Source organism: Harmonia axyridis, chromosome 5, assembly GCF_914767665.1.
Source record: "Harmonia axyridis chromosome 5, icHarAxyr1.1, whole genome shotgun sequence".
In the NCBI taxonomy this organism is placed as follows: domain Eukaryota; kingdom Metazoa; phylum Arthropoda; class Insecta; order Coleoptera; family Coccinellidae; genus Harmonia; species Harmonia axyridis.
Window position 1 is genome coordinate 38,835,837 of NC_059505.1, and position 12,096 is coordinate 38,847,932.

Consider the following 12,096-nt stretch of genomic DNA (forward strand, 5'->3'; position numbering starts at 1 on the left):
GTCTGATTGTCCGTAGTGATGTAGACATACACCTCCCTGAGGTTCATTTTAAGACACTCCTGAGCGCATACGTTAACAACCAGTATCTCGTTCTCTAAAATACATGCCTCACTTCCTATGGCTTTAGAAATCCTCAGTTTAGGTCCATATACCCCAATGCCAACTCCCACATTTATAGGTGTTCTATCAAAAACATATCAATCCTAAATTTTCCGTAATGTAATCTATCTAATCTTTTGGAATCTATATCGTTCATATGGTCTTGGTCTTGGCTTGGATTTTCATTACTTTTTTGAGATTTGTGGGAGTTATTTTGGCGATTTCTTTTCCAATTGGAGTCTCCATGTTGTCGAGGGTCCTCTGACAATGTTGAAATCCTCTCCTTGTGGTAATACCACAGAGGAAAACTGCAAAAACCACTAAAGCTCCTGAAGATCATCTGACCAAGAACATCAGGTTGGCACGAAATCATAGAGGAAAACAAATCAGATCAATTAATAAAGAATTAATTCAAACAAGAGACATACATCTTCTGGAGAATGAAGTATAGACGACATGTGCAGTATCTTGGTGGATACAGAACATCTCTGAATCATATTCTTCGTCGAATTCTTCAATTTTTAGTCAGGAAAAAAAGATCCGGTGCTTTCACCTTCAATTGGAAAACCCGATGTAGTTCAAACTACAGCGTTAGAATCATTAGAATCAGGAGATCAATTTCGCCCCCAAAATAAGTTCGTCTGGTCTCTATCGAAAATTTTTGAAATTTGGAAGTTAATCGTGGCTCTCAGTATATTTCTCTTTCGTAACTACGTGAGGAGAGTATCATAAATTAGTGGATATGAAAAATAATTGTAATTCGTCCGAATCTATTACATCATCGTCAAGGTGGGCTTACTCCAAACAAGTATCCTATCATCACAACATTTTTAAATGCGTCACAAAACCCATTTCTAATGAACTGACACATTATATAACTATAACTCATTTGACAGATTACATTCAAACTTCGTGTGATTACAGAGGGCAGTTGAGTCGATTCAGAGGCCCTTGAAATCTCAGCTCACCAAAAGAAATAGCGATAAGAGTCTCACCTACCCCACTACTCGTAGTTTCCCAACTTGGGATGCCAGCGCCGTGGCGTCTTTCGAGATCGATTGTCGTCACGACGTAAGCACCTAAATTTCGCGATAATTTACATTCACGTCGACCGGATGGCGTCTTAATGCCTGTCGACGTGAACAGGCCGACTCGATGATAGCCCGTTAAGCACTGACAAAACATGATTAAGCTTCCTGTCGTCCCTGGACTGATGACGCCAATCTTTCAAAACCCCAAACTCTTCGAAATCACGGCTTATTCAGTCGACACGTTGGGGCTTTTAAGACTCCCTGATGGGCTGGATCGAGTTGTTATCAAGGTGCAGCTCCATCTATCAAATCGAACATGCGTTGAAGTTTGTCAACCCCGGTGGAAAGTTGGGACAGTTCAATTCGATAAGTGTTGACAGCTGATTTCGTTATTCGGTTCTGTTGAGCATCTTAACAAGTCAAATGAAAAGACCCCGGTCTGCCATAGTAAAACACATTTTTTTGGCAGCATTAGATTTTATTATTCAACATAGTGCCTTCGAGGGCGATACAGCGATTATAGCGATCTTCCAACTTTTTATACCATTTTTGTAGTACGATTTTTCTTTCGCTTCAAAATAGGCCTCAGTTTCGGTGATGACTTCTTCATTGGCGCTGAATTTCTTTTCAGCGAGCATTCTTTTTAGGTCTGAGAACAGAAAAAAGTCGCTGGGGGTCAGATCAGGCGAATACGCTGAATGCAGAAGCAATTCGAAGCCCAAATCATGCAATTTTTCCATTGTTTTTATTGATTAGTGACACGGCGCATTGTCTTGATGAAACAGCACCTTTTTTTTCTTCAAATGGGGCCGTTTTTTAAAGATTTCATCCTTTAAACGATCCAGTAACGCTATATAATAATCGATGTCGATGGTCTGGCCCTTTTGGATGTAATCAATGAATATTATACCTTGCGCATTCCAAAATACTGATGCCATAACCTTGCTAGCTGTCTGTTGTGTTTTCCTCGCTTTGGATTCGGTTCATCGTATACAGTCCACTCAGTTGACTGTCGATTGGACTCTGGAGGGAAATGATGGAGCCATATTTCATCTATTGTCACATATCGACGCAAAATTCAGGTTCATTGCATTTGAACAGCTTCAAACACTGCTCAGAACCATTAACACATTGTTGATTTTGATCGATTGTGAGCTCGCGCGACTCCCATTTCGCACACAGCTTTCGCATGTACCAATATGCGTGAATTATATGATGTTCACCTTCAGATGATATCTTTACAATGTCTGGTGTCTCGATCAACTTCACTTTACGGTCATTCAGATTTATTTTGTAAATTTTTTTGATTTTTTTGTCGGTGACAGCCTCTTTTGGGCATCCACTGCGTTCGCCGTCTTCGGTGCTCATTTCACCACGTTCTAACTTAGCATACCAATCAATGATGGTTGATTTTTCTGGTGCAGACCCCGGAAACTTTCCATCAAGCCAAGATTTTGCTTCAACTGAATTTTTTTCCTTCAAAAAGCAATATTTTATCAGCACACGAAATTTTTGTTTCCATCTTTCCTCAAATAATAAAAGTAGCTACACTCACTACACTATCAAGCAATAGTCTGTCGTGATCAAACCATCGTAACTTCAAAGAGGAACTACCTTCGTCGATAATGGACAAAACATGATGCCCTTGATTACTTCATAATGGCCAGGGTACAGTCACTTCTTCAGAGTTTACTTGGCTATTTTCCAGAGTTTATACTCTCATCTACGTTAAACTGCTCGTTATTTCAAAATTACGTTATATATAGCTATCGGAAATGAGTTCTGATGAACTTGATCGACATAAAATTCCAGTCATAAACTTTTTTCACTTTTTATCATTCAATACTTCTGTAGCTTCTGGACCATACTTCCTACTCACTCCATTCCTTAATATGAATTTCAATTTCTCAGATGTTTCATTTTCCAATTTTGAGAGAAGTAATTGGACTGTGCTTTTCCTAATTCCTTTCTCTGAATTATGTTTATTTTAAAACCTTTCCAGTCCAAGCCACCCTTGATGCGGATGAATGAATAACAACGTTTTCTCATCATGAAATTCTCATCTTGAAGAGGCTCAACCGAAAAGTGCGTATTCGTTGAAACGTAATCAACTTACGAAGTATACCGCTGACATTTGTGTAGGAGGAAACAAAATCCATTATTCATTTTTTCCGTCTTCATTTTTAGTAATGCCATCAAAAAATCATTCGATTGTCCAAGAAAATTGCATTTCATCTTATATTTCCATCGAGGAAATCATTAGAGCAGAATGTATTTTCTCTAATTCTGTGGTTATTCCGTTCATTCTTTCACATCTTGTAGAACAAAATCGTGCGAGAATATATCAGAAACGCACAGTTTTCATGGTTATATTTTATTATTCTATGTTGGTACTCCGAACTTTCCGCCACGGCTTTATCTGTCAATTCATCAATTTGCCTTAAAGGAATCAGTTCTGCCAACCAATATTCTTCAATGCAAAAATCACTAAATTATATTTATGAAAATATTTCATTAATTTCAATGAAAATGCAATGAATTAGAGAAAATAATGTATAATACTCGTACAGAAGGCTCATTCTACCACTCGTTCATTCCAAAACTCGCCACTTCGTGGCTCGTTTTTGAATTTTGAACTCGTGGAAGAATATCAATGCCTTCTGCACTTGTATTATAAATAACTATTCTGAAATTCATAGCGATTAGATCACGAACATATATGACAATTTCGCTTGTTGACAAAGCAACCGAGTGAAAAATGTGTTCCAAAGTTGAAAAAATTCGATGCGAAAAATCAATCATCAATCAACATATGTTTTACGCATTTCATAGTCAACTGGTTTTAGTTTTTGTGTCAACGAAACCTAATAAGGATTGTTTTGCAACTGCAGATGCAAAATAAGTTATAGTGTGACGTAGGGGAGGCCCAAATATTGTGTTCCTCAACACTTTCACTCACAGCAGTAATATTTTTGGTCTAGCGTGCATTTCGATGATGTGTGGGACTTAGGACATCATCAATAGATCCTGGCTCTTCGAATTTCTTCACTCAATAAACGATTCATTTTGTTATATGACTTACCTTCATCTAAACACTATGTTTCGAAGGATAGTTCTGTTTGACATATGTCATATAAACAGGGCTGCGAAATCTATACCACGTCATGAATAACCGAGTATATTCAAAATATATTTTAATTTTCCATTCATTTCAAATTAAAATTTTCAGACTCTAAAAGTTATCCAAGCTTCAATATCAAGTGAATGAACCAATAGAGGTTTATTTCCTCGATTCTTTTGAACCCTGCGTCTTCTTCTCCCTGCAGGGGAACTGAATCTTCGAACTTCCGCCTCTCCAGAGAGGCTGCATCCTCGAATTACTCTTCCAACTCCCACCTGAGGGACCTGGAGTGTTGAATCTTCTTCAAGCTTTGAAGCTTGTATCTTCACCACAAGTGCCGGAGCTCTATCATGAATTACCTAATAACTTAGTCTAACTGAAGTTACGAACTTACCCATACCTGTTGCTAGTGATGAAGATGCTCGCAAACTCAGGCGGCTGTATATCTCGAGGAGTGATTTAAATCAAGGTGGATTATTTGAAATGATTCATTACGAAGTGAACGACTACACCTACTACTAGGGTGTTTTTTAGTTGTATGAGAAGGTTCGACGGTTGTTGTCTATGATTTGACAGTTGAGAATGTCAGACTCTGTTGACATTTCTGTGCAGTAAGGTTTGACAGTTCATCATGAATCGTTTGATGCCAGAACAACGCTTGCAAATTGTGGATGTTTTATTGTTTTGTATAAATACGGGGCCTCAAACGAGAGAAACATGGAAGATTTTTCAATACAAATTGAATTGTAATCAATTAGTTATTTATAATACAAGTGCAGAAGGCATTGATATTCTGATAGAATGAGCCTTCTGTACGAGTAGTATACATTATTTTCTCTAATTCATTGCATTTTCATTGAAATTAATGAAATATTTCCATAAATATATTTTAGTGATTTTTGCATTGGAAAATGTTGGTTGGCAGAACTGATTTCTTTAAGGCAAATTGATGAATTGACAGATAAAGCCGTGGCGGAAAGTTCGGAGTACCAACATAGAATAATAAAATATAACCATGAAAACTGTGCGGTTCTGATATATTCTCGCACGATTTTGTTTTACAAGATGTGGAAGAATGAACGGAATAACCACAGAATTAGAGAAAGTATATTATTCAACGAGTGGCAATGTAGGTTATAACTCACGCAGATGGAGTTTGCAGCACGAGCCGCAGGCGGTTCTGTAATTCATCAAGTGAGTTATGACCATTACCGCAAGTTGAATACTATACTTCATCTACGACTGTATCAATAAATACTTAGAAAAAAAATACAGACTTAGAATATAGACAGAAGAAACGGGAAATAAACATATGTGCTCGATCCCGAGAACAAGAGAGAAGGAAACTTAGTGTCACCAATCACAATCGAACTAGCTTCGGCTAGCTCGAATCCAGAACAGAGTACAGACATGGAACTTTATTGAAAAACCTTCATAGTTGCCTATAAAATGCATCAAAATATACCAAAAACCATTCCTTGTAAACGATGACTTGATGATCTTACTGCTACACCAATCTTGAAAATGTTTTCAAACTCCTTTATATTTTTTTCGGGCAAGTAATTCTGTATGGTAACATTAGCCGTTTGTCTTTTGGAAATGTATCACTATATAATATTTCATCTTCATTATCTGAATTAATCGTTTTCAGCAAAACATTCACAATAATTAGATATCAACTCAATTTGAAAGCGTCAAAATTATTGAAGTGACATTCCCTCGGACATTCCTCCCCTCAATAACAATAATGGAATGTTTTCTTTCGGCCAATCGAATAGAAGCAGAGGAGTATAGAAGCACAGATCCATATTGTGCGATTTATTATAGTGAGTTATAGTAGTGAGTTTATTATAACTCACGCTGTTTGTTAATAGATACCATTAATTGCTCAAAAGCAGTTGAATTATGAATATATAATTCAATAGGAGTAGATAAAAATTATTTTCAGCCTAAAGAATCCCAGTGGCGTAGCATTCTTCCTTCAAAAATAAAAGATGTCGTATGCTAATAAACTTTCCTCAATTGCATGTCAATAAATGCGCAATAATTATCTCTTCAAACCGAAAAATTTCATTCGAATATCTTGACCGATTTCAGAGCAATAAATAGTAATTTTTTAAGAAAAACTTCAACGCCTCGTTAAACGGACTAATGTGGATTTGTTGATTAAAATTATAGAACTGTTGGGGTAGCGTCACAACTTTACCTTGAGTTTCAAGAAGATAGAGGATTTGTTAAGGACTCAAGGGTTATAACTGAAAGGCAGATCGTGTGTAAAATGCACTTTATTTCTAAAACTAACTATTTATAATATAATTCTAGTGACGTCAAGACCAAGCGTAAATATGATGACAATAGATTTATTTTTACAATAAAAATTCCACAGTTCACCGGAAATATGAAAGTAACTTGGCATTTCTCTGGTTAACGTACTTCGAACGGAAATGAAAATGCTGATTTTATAATAGTTATTTATAATACAAGTGCAGAAGGCATTGATATTCTTCCACGAGTTCAAAATTCAAAAACGAGCCACGAAGTGGCGAGTTTTGGAATGAACGAGTGGTAGAATGAGCCTTCTGTACGAGTATTATACATTATTTTCTCTAATTCATTGCATTTTCATTGAAATTAATGAAATATTTCCATAAATATATTTTAGTGATTTTTGCATTGAAAAATGTTGGTTGGCAGAACTGATTTCTTTAAGGCAATTTGATGAATTGACAGATAAAGCCGTAGCGGAAAGTTCGGAGTGCCAACATAGTATAATAAAATATAACCATGAAAACTGTGCGTTTCTGATATATTCTCGCACGATTTTGTTCTACAAGATGTGGAAAAATGAACGGAATAACCACAGAATTAGAGAAACAAATTGAAGACACACATCCTTCAATCTATGTTTGATTAAGAAATATGAAATACCTTCTGAAATTATTTTGTATGAATATTATTAGAAAATTTTGATATGAATAGGATTTTCTGTACGTTTCGTACAGAACAAACTGTATTTCATACGCCCTGTATCCTGTATATTCAATATAAGAGTATTTTGAGAGCAGGGGTAGTAAAATATACAAAGGAATAACTCGTGTCCAGCAGGAAAATTCCGGTTTTCCTCGAGAAACGCGCAATAACTTCCGTCCTTCAGACCGTCCATTGTTGTGATCCTGGATCGAAGGACCAACGAAGCCACATCCCTCCCCTTGAGCGTCGGAATCGGGCGATAATTGCGGCCGTCTGGTTTCGGGAGGTTTGCGCTAACGCCCGGGCGTTTTGTCGGGCGGTCGCGGGCGAACAATCGTCCATTGTCCGGCTCAAATGGGCGCCGGAGTGATTGGAGCTCCGGGCGGAAGGGGATGGGGATCGACAACCACCGGAAATTGGGTGATAACTGCCCGGTATTGACTGGAATTTCCGGTATTTTTATGCTCGACGGGACGGAGGGGTAGTTTGCACCTTAAGGGTGAGGATTCAGTGCAGGAGATTGTTAATTACTGGGTGGACGAAATTAATTCTAACTTTTCTTTGCATTGCTTCAATAATCTGTAATTAGATGGTTCTTGATAATGTTTTCAAGTTCAGATATTTTTTGTGCATCACTAGCGCTTTTTACTATTTGGTTATCCTTCATTAGGTTAATGTGCCTGTTCCATTCGACCTTTCAATTCATTATCCACATCATTTATATTCTCCATTTTGCGTTGTCTCCTGGGCAATGTCTTCCCAGTAATTCTTTTAAGCACCCGTATTTCTGCCGTATTCAGTAGTCTGATCGAGTTTCAGCAGTGTAGGTTATTATAGGTCGTATTGCTGCCTTTTAAATTCTTGACTTGGTTTCTGTTCGGAGATGTTTGTTCCGCCATATTGAGTTGTTAAGGCATGCTACTATTCTAGTGGCTGTGTTGGTCTGTTCTTGTACCTTGGCTTCGACATCCCCATATCCTGACATTTCTACATCCATCCATAACTGTTCAATGATTTCATCGTCAAGAGCCAGCTTGCAAAGTGTCGGTATTTTGATGTCATGCATTTGGTTTTAAATATTGGGTGTTTCTTCTGTTCTATTGATTCTGAGAAAATCTCATTTCTGATATGGCCAGGAAAAAAGAGAGAGACCTTTTTGCCGTTCACCCATGGATTAACTTTTCTTGGCCTCTGAGAGATCTTTTGAAATTCATAGCCTGTACAGGTTAGAAGAACCTGTGTGTTCTCTGTGGGATTTGTTAGTATGTGTTACCACCAGAGCACTGTTAAATATTTATCTAGCAGTGAGTGGACCACGAGAAAATCTATTGGCTGGCCTAGGCCAGGCCTAAGCTTCATAGAAAAGCCATCAAAGCATGTATGAACCACATAATTGAAGCATTTATAGAAACCTATAGAAGGTGCTTCTTGGGGATTGTTGATCAGATATGAAATGCTATAATCTATATTAGGCTGAAATCGAAGCATGAGCTTACTAATCATCGATTCTTAGATCGCATTGGGGTGCAGAAGGAAACTCAAAGAAATAAGCAAGAATAAATATGTCACTCGGGGATTGAAGGAAATGAAAAGGTCACCCATCTGCCAGAAAAGGGGTACAAACTCGTTTCATTGGTCAAGTACCTTTCTGTGGTATGGCCAGGAAGAAGGAAAGAGACCTTGTTGCCATCACCCATGGATTACCTCTCAGTTCACTACTGATATCCATATACGTAGAGCATGTTCTCTTAAATAAATTCAGCTGACACAATTGTATAGGTGGATTTTTCGACATCTCCGCTGAACATAAAATCTCTCAGCTCAACCCAAACGCGCTGACTCTCCGAAACAAAACCAACTCGCCCCGAATATACCCAAACTTCTCGCTCAAAACGTAACAAATTCAATTATTCATCCGCCCCGTCTCTACACAGCGCGTAATCCCGTCGCATGGTACTCCGCCGAATTCCCGGCGTAAAAACCCAGCGAAACTCCCCCTCCCTTCTCCTTATCGGGAAAACAACTACGGGGCAAAGACTCCCCGGAATTTATGGCGATCGTATAACGAGTCTATCCCGAACGGACTCGTATAGGTTGCTGCCCGAATTTATTCGGCCAAGTTTCTGCGAATCGCTCGCGCCGCTCGCCGATAAAGCAGTCGTCGTCGGAATTGCTGAGTCAATTAAAAGTAGCTTTGCGCTATATCACCCCCCTAACTGCCTAACGGGCCCCCCAAGGCCCTGACATAAAGCGAAACAAACAGCCGGTCGTAAGGGAAGCCGCAAACTACGTCGAACGGACGGGGAAAGTGTGGATCGCGCTTTAGTTCGCAAACTGCGTTAACTTCCGGCAGGAACTTTGTAAGGGGGGGTGTAGAGGTGTGGTGGGGGAGGCGACGTAATTATTTCCGGTAGGTGGCGGTGATTATTTCGCTTGAAAGGCGTTGATTTCTGACGGAGGCGTCGGTCTGGCCGTAATCGCTTATCGATGGGGTTGGATTTTGTGGAAGAGTGTATTGAGTATCAGGAACTACGAGCTTGCTCTATCTTTATTTATTGACTCTAATCATTCAGACATTTAAGTCTACAAATCAGTAATTTCTCGACTCTAGGACTTAAGATGGTCCATTGGATAGAACCTTTCGAGCTCATTATTATTATTATTATTATTCACTGAATCGAGATCGTTGCAGCTCTGTTAGTCTTCCGGGAGCTGCGACCGATTTGATCTTTAGTTCTTAACCCTTCCTATTCATACAAACCCAGGGAGGCCGTCGATACTGTTAACGAAACCGACGACATCCTTAGGAGCCTTGGCTATTACTTTGTGAGCATCCAGAACTGTTTTGCCCATTTGAGTGGTTCTTCGGCCAGTCAGCTCCGGTCATTTGCACACTATGTATTTGGCTGTTTCTGCTTCTTTTCCACAGAGCCTGAAGATCTTATATGCTGACTTACCCATGCGGTACAAAAGGTATTTGCACCGACAGTGTTTTGTCATCAGCCCAATCATTACCCGAAACTCAGCTCGAAGCCCGATGCTTCAGAAACTTCTTGGTATAGGTCGGTGAAAGTACCCCAAATTTCTTTGCCTGATCAAGACCAGGAGTGTTTCTGTAGATGATTTTTCTATTGTCTCACTCCCTCTGGTAGACCGCTGCCTCATATTGATCAAACCCACAGAAGGGCTCATGACCAACAGGTGTTAACCTTGATTTTTTTTCTGCAAGTCCATTCGCTTTTTCATTTCCTTCAATACCATGATGTCCTGGTACCCATAGTAGAGTTACTTCATTCCCTCTGACCAGCAACAGAAAGTAATGGAGGTTCAATAGATGGGAGTGCAACTTACCCATAGCCAGAAAAGAACTAATGGAGTGAGAGATGAAGCATACAGCGCCAACAGAATAGCCGATGCTCTAAGAGAGATAATATGGAATAACAAGTACATGAATAACCGAGCTAAAACCAATATTCATAAGACCTGTACTTACACACGACATATAAACTCGAACTGATAATCAAAACAAAACAAACATCCTGAGAACAACAGACATAAAAACCCTTAGAAGTATACTGGGCTACACTCCTCTCTGAAAGATATGAAGCGAAGCAGTCATGTAAGGAAGGAATGTGTGATCGAAGACGTGGTTAGAGTGCGACGAGAATGAAACGACCACATAAACAGAATGAATTTGATCAGGGTAGCGAAAGTTGCTTAAGATAGTCGACCAAAGCCCTTCAGGCAGACCCACCAAAAGATGGAAAGATTCCTGGACATCAACCTCACAAGAAATAGCTGAATTGAAAAATACAGGCCTTACGACCAAGATTGAAAAATAAGATGAAGATAATATAAATAAAATTCAAATCCACGTTCAAAGAACAGAAACCCACCTAACAATGAAGATGCCACATCAACTTTGACACATAAATATAATCTTAAACAAAGAAAGGTTACTCAAGAGTTTCCCAAAACTTTGATCGACCAATCTGCGTATTGTTTATGGTTCGAAAAAGATATAATTACATCATGAGGATCACAATGATGGTCTTCATGAAACACGCTCTAGAAATTTAGTTTTCAAAGATAGTTCAAATTTTGAAATGCCGATCTTGTTTGGATGTTTATAAAAGCGGAAAAAGTGCTCCTATCCATACCCATGTTTCATATTGATGTGTAGTCACGTTGCAAAACCCATTAAAACCCCGGTAGATGCGACCAAACTCGCCCAGTACCCGAATTCGATAGCAGATAACACAAAACCTTCAATTATCCAACCTTGTGAAGAGTCGTTAATGCCGCCAGTTTGAAATTTCCGATCTTGCAAAACGTTCCATTATTCTCTCACCGTCTGTTTCGCACGCCATCCCACTCCAATCCAAAACCGCCCGGTTCTGTACGTTTTACGGACCTGAGGATATTTATGCAGCTTTTTTTCCTATGCTCTTCCCGCTCCGGCCTTCGCTAATGGCTGTTGGGGCGGCAAAAACTCAATGTTGGAGGATCTGGCCGGTGTGCAAAAGATAACAAATCTACGCGAGAACCGAACCGGGCTGATGAAAACAAAACAAATTATGTTCGGCCGGAAGATGTCGCAGTGATAGGGGAAGGAGGGGGAAGGGGAATAGGGATTAAACACATGATGGATGGGGTTTGGCTTCAGACTGGTAGATTTCATTTATTTATTTGATTCGATCCTACTTTGTGTGGGACTCTTTAGGTTTGTTGCAGAAATATTTATCTGGAAGATCGAGAATTATTCATTAGCTTTTAGATTGGAACATGCAAGGTTTTAGACATAAAATATGAAACCTCCTACAACTTATGATGAAAGAAAATATTGAAGGCAAATGGAACCCTGCTAGACAACAT

General features: G+C 39.0%; 1 protein-coding gene across 1 annotated transcript in view; it reads left to right on the top strand.

The window, feature by feature from the left end:
• Positions 1-12,096, top strand: part of LOC123680742 — a 257,482-nt gene that overhangs the window by 130,388 nt on the left and 114,998 nt on the right. The window lies entirely within an intron of this gene.